Raw genomic sequence first — 12,368 nt, forward strand, 5'->3', positions numbered from 1 at the left:
TATGAACTTGAATAAAAAGCACTTTCTTATTCCACTGTGGACCTCTTATCCTGCAGAGATTGAATTGATGCTGTTCTGAGCGGTAAACTCAAATAAAATCCGATAAATTATATCAGACCAAAAGAACATTATTAATGACTTGGAGCAGTTTCACACACACACACACACACACACACACACACACACACACACACACACACACACACACACACACACACACACACACACACACACACACACACACACACAGACATATACACTGCAGACCATTCCCTCTTCCCTGTTGCAGTGATTGACCCTGGAGGGCAAGTGAGAAAGAAGCCAGATTTTGAAAAATACATTACAACCTAATAAGTTTATCCCCCTATAAGCAGATAAAGGTTAAATAAAATAACAGGAATTCTCTCTGGATCAGAAATAAGCGGATGACAACACTGTGCTCTGATTTGTTTCTGGTGTACTGGTTTAGTGCAATATAATTGGCCATACGGTCTGCAGAACACAGGTGATTTACAGATAAATGGGTCTGCATGGGCCTGGTTCAAGCTAATGCTCAGCCACTAACGTCAGCAGTTGGTCTCCTTTTTGTTTCAACTCATTAGACCTGAGTGCTACGGGTGGACGGAGCTGAGAGTCGTAGAGCTGCAACTCTTAGAAAAGCCTACAGGTCTACAATACCTAAAATAAAAACAGTTTAACTTCATAGTGGACTTTATTCACTCCCACTTGCAGATATGGGAGCAGGGAGAGTGAAAAATGAGAAGAGACAGTGAGAATAAATATCATAATAAATTTTAGGCTCTGTCACGCTTAACCTGTCACTGTCACTTGAATACCTTAGTTTGGGATGTTGGGAACCCCCCCCCCCCCCCCCCCCCCTTTACCTCCTGACAGTTTCAGTCCTTTTCCTAAATATGTATCATTCTGTATCAGTGGATTAAAGGTCCCAGTTGGCTGAAGATTAAAGTAAAGATACCCAAAAGAAAGACAATTGTGGCCAACATTTTTTCCATCTGATTATGCATCATATAATATTTATCTTAACATTTACAGTCTCCATACTAGAGTTTTGTTGTACCTTTGCCGAGCTTTTACTCTGTAATATATTCAAATGTACCCACATTTCTGAAGGCTATTTAGTCACTTAAATGAATCATTTAGGTCAGAAGACCAGCAAGGTGTATGAAAGGTTTTTGAATGCAATGGCCTTGGATGGAGTCTGCAGTGTATTAGCTGTGAAAATGCTTGGATCCTAAACAGAAGGAGTCTTAATGCTGCCATCTGGCCAACAATCTCCCTTTAAAATCAGAGCAAAAGACAAGCACAGCAGCACTTCTGTTGACAGGAAGCATTTGGAAGAACCATTTCTACAAGAACAAATCATCAGCTTTGTGTTTGTCCATTATTGTCTCATTGTCTTCCCCCATTAGCTGTAAGCATCAACAAGCAGTCATCTTCTCTTTCAGCGTACTTGACCTCCTCAATTAATCACCCCTCCTCTCTTCTCTTTCCATGAAATGTTTATGTCTTCCTCAGTCTCCAGCTCTACATGTCTCTATCATTTCTTTCCATCTCATGGAGTCTCCAGTGATATCTTTGTAAAAGATGGAGCAGTCATCATGTCAGTGATAAAGAGCAAGCATTCATTTTTTTTTTGATACATACCATATTGATCTACCTCATTATGAATCTAGCCTCCGAGTTGTGCTACTTAACTTAAAGGAGTAAGGGTTAGGCTTATTTGCTTTCTTGGGGAGAACTAGATTAAAAGATCAATACCACTCTCATGTCTGTTTCCTTTAACTATAAGGCTTCAGCCAGCAGCCATTAGCGTAGCTTCAACATTCAACATTTCGGGAAACATTTTGGAAATATGCTTAATCGCTTTCTGGTGGAAAGTTGGCTCATATCTGTCAGTTAGATATGAAGCTACAGCCAACAGCTGGTTAGCATGGATTAGCACAAAGGCTGAAAACAGGTGGAAACAACTAGTTTGGCTCTGTATAATGGTAAAAGAAATCTGACTGCCCAGGAAGTTACTGCTCCCAGTCCAAAAACAATTCAGCATACATTTTGTTTTTTGGTCCAGCTTAAACCAACTAGATACATCTAATGAGTAATCAATAGTTATTATTTAGTGCCATCTTCAGAACTTTACTGTCAGTTGTAGCTACAAAGTGCAGCACTTGGTATATGTCGGTGCTGTATCAGTATTCACAAAAAAACTGCTTTAGTGGGAGAAGGAGAGCACAGAAAACTGAAATAATCTTCAGCCAGGTTTGTGATTTCTCACTTTTTTGTGCCTTTTTTTCTCTTGGTCTTCGCACCCCTCTTCATATCTATCTCCCTTTTGCTCCCTCTCTGCAATACTCTGCTTCATACACACATACATACACTACTCACAGCCACTCAGTGTATATGGGCCTCCCCTCTCTCATCACTATCTAAGACATCACCCACCACTTCCATTTTTCCTCCGTTTCCCCAACTCACTCGTTATTTCTCACTGTTCAAATCTCTTCCTCCACCTTTCCTCTCTGCCCTCCCCCCATTCTTTATCTCATTTCGCTCTCTCTATCTCAGCCCTGCCTGATGTGTGGTTGTAAGGGGAGGTGTTTTGACCTGACATTGGGTTTGTTCAGCACATCAGTCTACAGCTGCTGGAGGCCGTGTGAGGTCCTCAGGGGTCAGGGTTTTTCAGTTGTGGAGTGCAGTTCTCAAGCCACTAAGCTCATTCGGAATACAAACCTGGAGCTCATCTCTTCAAGGGTGGGGTGGGGACAGGGGTGAGAGGGGATTCAACACCACCTCTTCTTCCCTTCATTCATCCCTCACACATTCAGGTGCACTCTTTCTCTCATCTCTCCTCCTCCTTCTCTGTTCCCCTCTCTTTCTATGCCTCAATGCATACATAAAGTACACAGACTCAGGGTAGTACAACGGCCCTGGGCAAAGACCTAAAAATACAAGCTTCCACACACCGTTGCGCAAGGCTACACACACAAATATACACACAAGATTTTACACTAAGATTCTCTGAGCTGCTCTCTACCTTTGCACTGAGCTATATGATGTTCACCTTTACTCAGACTTTCTATCCACTAAATAAATCTCTGTCCATACGTTCACTAGTTTTTGATCTGAACTTAGCTCCACTGTGTTTATAGCTGGACTACAAATCAGACATCAGGTGTTACCTAATGCAATGTCAAAAACACTGCATCACTGCTTAGTTTCTAATTTATTAACTACTGATTTGGACAAATCTGATATTCATTATAATAATGCATTTCCATCAATACTATATTGGTATGTTGACATATCATCTCAGTCGGGATGAGTGAACCAAAGGCTATTTAATTCCAACAACAAGTCCAGAAGTCTCCCTCCTGCTTTTGGTTGTGCACCACCTATAAATATTTATAATTCATTAATATTATTTGCTTTGGTTATGATATGACTGTTAACACCAGGAAATAAATAAGACCACTGCCACAGTTGAGGCAGATTTGCTGGAGCAGCGAAATACTCTGTTTTACGGTAATTGATGCAGCACTGGTATACAGTATTTCATATGCTGAGTAATTTTCTAATTGGTCAAGGCGTAGCAAGTTGTTGTGCAGCCCTGCAGCACCCTCAGTGAGAGGAAACACATGCTCATCAGAGAGAAAGAAAAGGGGGAAAGGAATGCAATGAATTGTGAATCTCCTTGAGAAATGCAGCCCGAACTGAGTCTCTGAATTTTCAATGAAAATATTATTTTTCTGAATAGATTCACACTGCTAGACTGCTTGCTGTGTTTCTTTTTCCACTCCTAACTCCTATACTGAGCCCTTCAACACAGAGGTATGGATGTCTTTGCATAAGGGATTTTCTCACCTTACAGTGTCTTGTATGAATTTTGGGATTAGATGGAGAATAGGTAGAAATGCTATATCATGGAAAATGTTGGCACCAGATACATATCCATCACCAAAGGAGTGTATAAAATGTAGTGAGCACATTTTTAAAGGCATTGCTGTCAAACTATTCATTCTTCCCATTCCCCATTTACAAAATACTATAATCATGTAATCAAAATTCCAAAAAAAAGCAAATTGCAAAAGCCAAGTGAAATTGACAAAAATGTTGGTGTATTGCTGTTGTTTTGTTTTATCCACTGGAGGTGTCTTGATGGGTCATCTGCTCTAAATTCAAACATTCCAGTAGCGAGAAAAGCCAAGGCTTTTTTTGGAGAGCTCCTGTAATCCAAAAATCCACCATACCATTTTAAATCACCACAGGCAGCAGGAATAATGAATCTTTCACTATGTGTACGTCATAAACATGTAAACGCGCTGGGCCGGGAGGTCCAAGAGTAATGAGAGGCAGTCTAAACAGTCTGTCATCATCTATGCTTTTAGAGTGGGTCCTTTACCCAGGCCCCTGCAAAGTATATTGGTAGCGTTATAGCATAGCGGTCCTCAATTTATCAATAAAAGAACCAATGTGTCACTCCAGCAAACACACAGCCGGCATTTGCATTCAAGATAACGAGACCTGTCATGTGAATTTTATACTCTGTCTCCTCGCTCTGTTTGTACTGTCCCTCTTTCTTGCTCTCTTGCCTTTCGTTTTTCCTCCCTTTGGAAATTCGGATGAAAGCTCCTCCTGTGGCCATGGTGCATCTCGTGAAGTTTCCATTCTAATGCATTACTGATAAATTATTCACAAATTTGTATTGCATTATAGCATTTCTTTTATTCTATTCTGTTCGAATCTCCTCTACTCTTCTCCAGTGTTTCATTCTATTAAGCTGCATTCCTGCTCTGCCCCCAATAATACCACTTGCAGAACTCTTCCCACCAACCACCCATTGTTGCATGTCGCTTGCAGCTTTTTTCTTTGGGAGCCTGTGTCAATTATGTTTGCATTGTGCCTTCACCTTTTGCAAGAATAATATGTTTTCTGAAAGTGCAAACAAAATTTAACACCTGATTCAATTGCAAACATTCTTTTGAGAATGAAAAACAGTATTAAAATACAGTAAAAATGGACTCTCTCTGCACAGACCAATCCAGAGAGGGTAAACAATATCTACAGTGGTGAGCAGCATTATAATCCCTACGCACAGGACTCCATACAGCTCTATGTATTGTGTGTGTGTGTGTGTGTGTGTGTGGTTGTGTATATGTACCTTCAATGGGCTGTGGCTGTACAATAAAGGCCAGACTACAGCTGTGAGTGAGACAGAGATCCCATCGCCAAATCCAATAAGAGGAGTAGAATTTCATTACAGATGTTCAGCCTGGATATGACGGCTCCATCAATAACCACCCCTCAAGTGAGAGGCAGAAGGGTGAGCATGACGCAGTCAAAGTCGTACAGCCATGGCAGAATCTATATCGCATTGTTTCACAGTTCCACTAGCATGAGTCCTCTTCTCCCTCCTTCCTGCATTCTCTCCCTGTCTCTTTGTTCTTGCTGATGTCTCTTTTTCGTCCTCTCTGTCCCCCTCTTTCTTTCACCTTCACTTTTTTTGCCTTGACAATAGAAATGTCCAGTCTTTCTTCAATGGAGCAAGGAATTACATCTCAAGTGGTCTGGTTCAATACTGCTGTCCACTCCCCTCGCCAGACAACGAAGATGTTTGCTTAAAAAGATATATGGCCTTTGTTTTGATTTCCAATTACTGTCTCTCTCTCTGTCTCTGTGTTTCTCTGCTCTTCACTGAAACAATTTTCAAACAGCATGTTATAAGTAACACCATTTATTAACAATACAGAGACAGTTTAACGATTACAGAGACAGTTTAACGATTCAAAAAGGACAATAAGGACAATATCATTTAATGGAAAAAGAAATCCTTTTTTGTTCTTTTTATAAAAAAAATTAATGTGCATGTGTTCTTCTCATTTTCTGTGTCAACGTAACAGGAGCTATAGCCCTTACTGACTTTTTTCCAATAGCAAATAACAATAGCATTTTGCTGAAGATCACTAACAAAAAGAGTGTACTTAAGATCATGTGTACAAAGTGTCTGGCAAATGTCATCCATCTTGAAAGTGTTGGTATGAATGGTCAGATGAAGTAACATAAAATTCTGAAGAACTCAAACCATTTAACTTTTTCAGATGCGTATAACATTTGCTTTTTTAGACTAAAATATCTGAAGGATTCAAACTTTTTCAAAACAGTCAACAAAAATGTTTTGAGGAATTCATAGTCCAGGTACTTTTCACTATCCTTCTATTGTCATTATATCATGAATGACCTTCATCTAGACACTATTTATTACTTTGATTAAAATGTTTCTCAGGAATGACAAGGACAGGGTTAGATTAGATTGAACTATTTCACATATATATGGTTTTTCAGGCTTATTATTATATAATGTTAAAAAAAAAGGTCACACCACAAATGTGTCATTTATATTGATTAAATTTGTCTTGTCATGCAGAGAATCCACTGGAGAGGCATACATATTTGTGAAAAGCCACCACTTCACATTTTACCTGATTACCTCTCACTGCCATCTGGAACCGCCACCACATGTTTAATGCTTTGGCCAACATTTGTTTTATTTATTGTGTGTTTGAAAAACACATTTAATGGAAGCACATGCTGGAATTCCAAAATGCATCACAGATGTTCTAATAAGCAAGAATTAGTCATTTAAATACACCTGTAGTATCATCTAGAACAGCAAAGTGAATCTAACAAGAGCATCCCAGAGCATCAGAGAAAAGAAAGTGGTGTCATGACCAATACCATGTTCCTGTGATGCGTTGGGTTTAAACACAGATCTGCTTTCACATCCATCTTTCTTATGTTTCCCTTCTCTGTCCTCTTTGATTTATCTAAGAAAGACAAAAAGCCTTCTCGACAACAAGAAGGTGAGCCTTGCAATTCAGGAGGAAAAGCTAGACTCACTGGTGTTGCATCTCTCTCTCTCTCTCTAATCACTTTAGTTCCCTGCAATTGCCATTAAAATCGTATTGTAAATCGATCAACCAGGAAGGATTTCTCACATTACAGCAAAATAGTAACACCTTTAGGGGAACAAATGAAACCACAAAGACAATAATTTGGCTTACTGCTTGTGACAAAAACATCCAAACGTTTTTTGCTGGCATTAAAGAAATATTTAATCTCACAAGGATATATACTATACAATATGAGCACTCCATTACTTTGAATATATTTGTCTGCTGCTCTTTCTTTTCCCATTTTTTCTCCCTGCAATTTATTTTCACAGTTTATTACAGTGTTAAGGAAACATGCTGTGGCTGGGATTTTTCTGCCCAGGCATTGTAAGAATTCTCATTCTCAGCTCAGATCGCAGTGGTTTTGAGAGCCATTAGTTCATGCCATACATATTTATCAAGAATCAACACATCTAGGCTGCGTATCAAACTTGATAAACAGGATTTTATATCAAACATCCAGTTCTGTCAGGCATGAAAGTGATATATTTTCAAGCACATCTGTAACTATTACCAAACATTTTACTGGTGGATCTCTTTCGGGTGTCAACAGGCTGCCTACTATACTTTTCTCTTGTATGATGACATAAGCCACATTAACAACTCATTACAAGCGTTTACATCAGTTCCTGTGGTAATCTCCAAACAAAGACCGTGAACTCCACAGTAGCAAATGTATCACATATTTCTCAGACAAAACTCTTTGGCACCTTACCTAACACAGGGTAAAGGGTCCAATTGCATCAGCTACAAACTGCTGTGGAGAAGAGAAGAAGAAGAGACCCCCACAAAAACAGGTGGGTGAGCACAGAAAGGAATGATGGGACAGCAATGGGAGCTGTTTGTGATTGGAGCATTCCTAGCCCCAGTAAACCTTTCTTCTCTCTCTGCCATGTGCAGAGTGTTGATAAGAGACATCATCCCACTGACTCATTAATCAACTGTGAAATGTACAGCTACCTGCCGCTTTCTTATTCCCGTGGCCCCAAAAAACCTCCGCTACCTGCTTCCTCCGCTTCTCCTTTTCTGCCCGTCTGTAAAGAGAAGAAACAAACTGGACTCCACAAGGATTCCTTTAGAAAAAAAGAAAAGCAAACTGCTCTCCTTGCAAATTTCTGTTTCAAGATTTTTTACTCCTTCCCAATCATATCCACATGCACACAGCCTTGTGTACACATGCATTCACATACAGAGACAAGCATGAACACACACACTCAGTGTTTAAACACAGGAATGCAAGGACACGCTGACAAAAAAAGCGCCCACTACTCTGCAGCTGGTTTGCGCTTGAAAGTTGCACAGTTGAGCACTTTGTTCTACACACATATACGCATGTCCTACACATTTCTGTCTCAGTAGCTTAAATTATGATCATGCAGACAGATAACCATGTTATTTTGGCTGCCACTGTTCACTTTTTTCCCTATAAAAGCACTTTATTCTGTCTCTTTTCAAGCTGTCCCATAGCTGCACTCTTGCACAGGTCTGTCCTAAAATCCCTGATACATTTCTAAATTGTGCTGTGTGTTGTGTAGGTCTCCTGCATATACATTCTCTTAAGCTGTGTAAGAACTGCTGATCTGCTGTCTTTTTCACCCCTAACTCAGACCCACTCCAGGGACAATAAAATGAAGAGGGGGATGGGGTGAATTTTGATCAGTTTATTTGCATTTTCTACATGTCAAAACCCGTAATTTATCTGCCAGTTTTGATCGCCTTTATGGGAAGCTGACTATATAATCACTCACAGTGCGTCATCACTTTTTCTGAAAAGTAAGCAACACACTGACCAAATCAAAGTTTGATTAATAGGCAGGGAGGTATAGACAGCATTGTTCTGGTGACAGCTGCGTAAACAGGGCGCCCAGAGAGCTTTTAGCTGTAAATGTTCTGATTGAGCAGATTGTACACTATACACAGCAGGGCAGAAGTTCACTTTCATGTTGCATTTATGTGAAAGAATATACTGCTAACAGGTAAACAATATGATTTACATTAATGACATGCTGCGGAGGCATGTTCTGGTTCCACACATAGAGTGAAAGCCCAAAAAAACAAAAACATTTCATGTTGTCAAAAGGGTTGAACATAAAGTGTCAGTCAGTGACCTCTCACAGTAAACAATCCAGAAACACCACCAGATTCTTGTTATCATCCAGAAACAAAGGCTGCAGTCTGTTTGCATGTTACCTTCTCCCAATAATCATCCTGCTGTAGACTTCTGAGCACTCAATATTTCAGGCACAATGTAAAATATATGGAGGTGTAAGTGACTGCAGGTAAAGAAGGGCCCAAGTGTCAAACTGAACATACACATTTTGTCAGTAAGCATAAATATATTGTATTTGTAATTTGATATGAAAATGTCGGCATATACAAATAATGAGGTTTTCATGCTATAAAAAGGACCAGTGTCTGTGTTGGAGGACAAATCTTAAGCACTGGGTTGTTTCTGTGGTGGGGTCTGCACTATATCACGGCTGTATTGCATTATGGACTACTGGGGCTGTTCTTGCCAGAGAATTTGCAGCTCTGCTTCATCTTTGATGGATTTCTCTCTCGGAAATTGTTTAATGTTGACATAACATGTTTTCTTATTCCCAAACACCGAACCAGAGTTTTACTGTTGATGTAGATGTATTTGTTAGATAGATGGATAGATTTGTTTAAATTGATCTGTTTTGTAAAGTTTTACACAGGTACATCATAATTCAAAAGGACCGCAGTATTGCCAGGAACAATGTCTGACAAAACAGAGATGCTTGAGGACATACTTCTGACAGTATTTACTTTTATTCATTTAGTTGTTGCTTTTATCCAAAGCAACTTACAATTGGTATATATGTCAGAGGTCACACGCCTCAGGAGAAACTAGAGGCTGAGTGTCTTGCTCAGGGACACATTGGTGGATGTGTCACAGTGGGGGAATTGAACCCAGGTCTCTCACACTAGAGGCATGTGTCTTATCCACTGCACCATCATAAGCACCAAGTACTAATGTCATCTGTATTATTTAATCTTTTGAAATACTTTCATTGTTTGAAATGATGGTTGATGTTACAAATGTGTGATTATTTGTTATACGACTGGCAAAAAATCTCTAAAATGTCTGTATTTTTTACCTCAAAGAGTCACCATATCTTTTGACATTCAAAATGATAACAAGACCGAGCCAAAACATCAAACACGGTGTCACTGTTCAAATGTATTGAACGTGGAGCTCACAATGTGAAATTATACATATTATGTTCAAGTGTTTGACATTTTATATTCTCAGCAGACCAGAGCAGAATAACCACCAGTTTAGGAAATCATTGTAATTTATGCCAGGCCTGACCACACTGTCTATGGTGCAACCACAGTTAACAATAACATATTGAGCAGAGTTTAGTTTTACATCTGTACCAGTGACAGATTGTAAACCTTTTTCTAAATCGCCCGGTAACATAAAGATGTTAGGTTCAGTAGCATGCATTTATGTGGCATAACACTATACTTGATGTGCTGCCTGAAGGCATAAACATTTTGGTGGAAGCACTGATTGTGCGTCAGTAACAGTCAACATTCATTCACTGCAAGGAAAAAATTATGTATGCAGAAACACAGAAAAACACATCATTCATTTGCAAACATGCCAGTGAAAGTTTGAATACATGTCAGAGGGCGTATGTTTTAAAAAGAAAAGCAATAATAATTCTCTTCATTATATTTTAAAAATAACTGTGTTTCAGCAGTCATATTGAATGACTTTGAAGTCCTCACTGATGGTTGGCTGAAGATCTCAGCTCCTCTAGTTCAAAATAATGAAATCTGCCCACTTGAGACTTTCCAGTTGAAATGCTACAAATTTACCAATGTGAAATGATTTCCAGTCAAATGGAGGGATAGGTTTTTTAAAGTATATGTTAAAGGTTCAGTGTGTATGTTTTAGTGACATCTAGTTGCGAATTGCAAGCTGCTATTCAAGATGCTACTACAAAGATGTGTTGGATTAGCATTAAAAGAGTGTATAAAAAACATGCAGATGACTAGTTCACTTTACATGCATAGCAAACTAACCGTTAACCATTTTACAAATTACATGTTTACAAAATATATATATGCAATATGTGATTTTGCATGAATCTGTATACTCCTTTATGTCCCATGAACACTTTTTTGCAATACAGATTTAAGGAGGACTAAGAGATTCTGGTTATTCTGACACCACATGAATGCACTGCTCCCCACTCCCTTTCCATGCACACAAGAGAAGCTATGGTGGCCGACATGCTTAGTCGGCTAAATAATGGCTGTGGTCTTCCATTTAGCCAAATTTCTCTCTTTTCTTACTTCTAATAAACCAGTAGACTACTACTCCTGCTACTACTTTACTACTTTAACTAACATTACTTGTTCTACTTCTTCGTACGTATTCAGCGTAGTGACGAACCGCACTCTGTAGAGCGGTTTGCCCATTTGGGCTACTGTAGAAACATGGCAACGCAACATGGCAACATCCATGTAAGAGGACCTGTGGTTTATGTAGATAGAAATGGCTCATTCTAAGATAATAGAAACGTAATGGTTAATTATGTAGGTTTTTTATACACCATTGAAAACATAGTTATGTATATTATGTTGCATTTCTGTCAATAGATAATCCTAAATATTATACACTGAACCTTTAAGATTTTTAATATGACACCCATATCTACATTGAAAAGGTTGTTGATCACTATCCACGCTGGCCATGATGAGATCTCTTTTTAGCATTTTCCCATTTCTTACAGTAGAATCACACTAGGAAGTGATCACATCACAGGGTGAATGATTACAGCAAATAACTATGCACATATGAGGCCTTTGAGTGTTGAAAGTAAGACAATCTCAACTGCAGGGACTGCAGATGAGAATTAGATTTTAGCTATGTCTGGTAAATAAATATATTCACAATCACAATGTATTTTAAGACTAAACAAACAAAATATTCCTTGTTAATTACTGAGTTTTAGAGATCCTGATCCTGGAGATCCTGATCCTGGAGATTTTGTTACATTTACAAAGAGCCATGCTAGCTGTTTTCCCTGTTTCCAGTCTTTATGCTTTTTAAGACATTTTTGAATTCCTACAATAAGGGATCTTTAAAATATTATATGAAAAGAGGAACAATATAGTTAAAGGGCTGGGTCACAAGCACTTTCAAAAGCTGGTGGCTGTCCTTACTCTTAGAAAAAACTGCTGTTAATTACACTATGCATCATAACCTCTGCTCTCTGAGGGGGCAGAATGAACCCCCACATTGGCAATTTAAACTGCTCCTTATGAGCTACTTTTCTCCTCCATGTAAACATAGACGCACACACATTGCAATAATTGTCCACACACACTCAATGAACACAGTATAATACACCCACACACCGG

General features: G+C 39.0%; 1 protein-coding gene across 1 annotated transcript in view; it reads right to left on the minus strand.

Moving 5' to 3' along the window:
- Positions 1-7,957, minus strand: part of lzts1 (leucine zipper, putative tumor suppressor 1) — a 34,252-nt gene extending 26,295 nt beyond the window's left edge. Inside the window, exons 1-2 of the mRNA XM_046034501.1 lie at positions 7,926-7,957; positions 7,681-7,722 (exon numbers count right to left, since the gene is read on the minus strand). The gene's annotated coding sequence lies outside the window, so the exon portion shown is untranslated. The remainder of the gene's footprint in view (positions 1-7,680; positions 7,723-7,925) is intronic.
- Positions 7,958-12,368: the final 4,411 nt, after the last annotated feature.

This window comes from Micropterus dolomieu, linkage group LG21, assembly GCF_021292245.1.
Source record: "Micropterus dolomieu isolate WLL.071019.BEF.003 ecotype Adirondacks linkage group LG21, ASM2129224v1, whole genome shotgun sequence".
Classification (NCBI taxonomy): Eukaryota; Metazoa; Chordata; class Actinopteri; order Centrarchiformes; family Centrarchidae; genus Micropterus; species Micropterus dolomieu.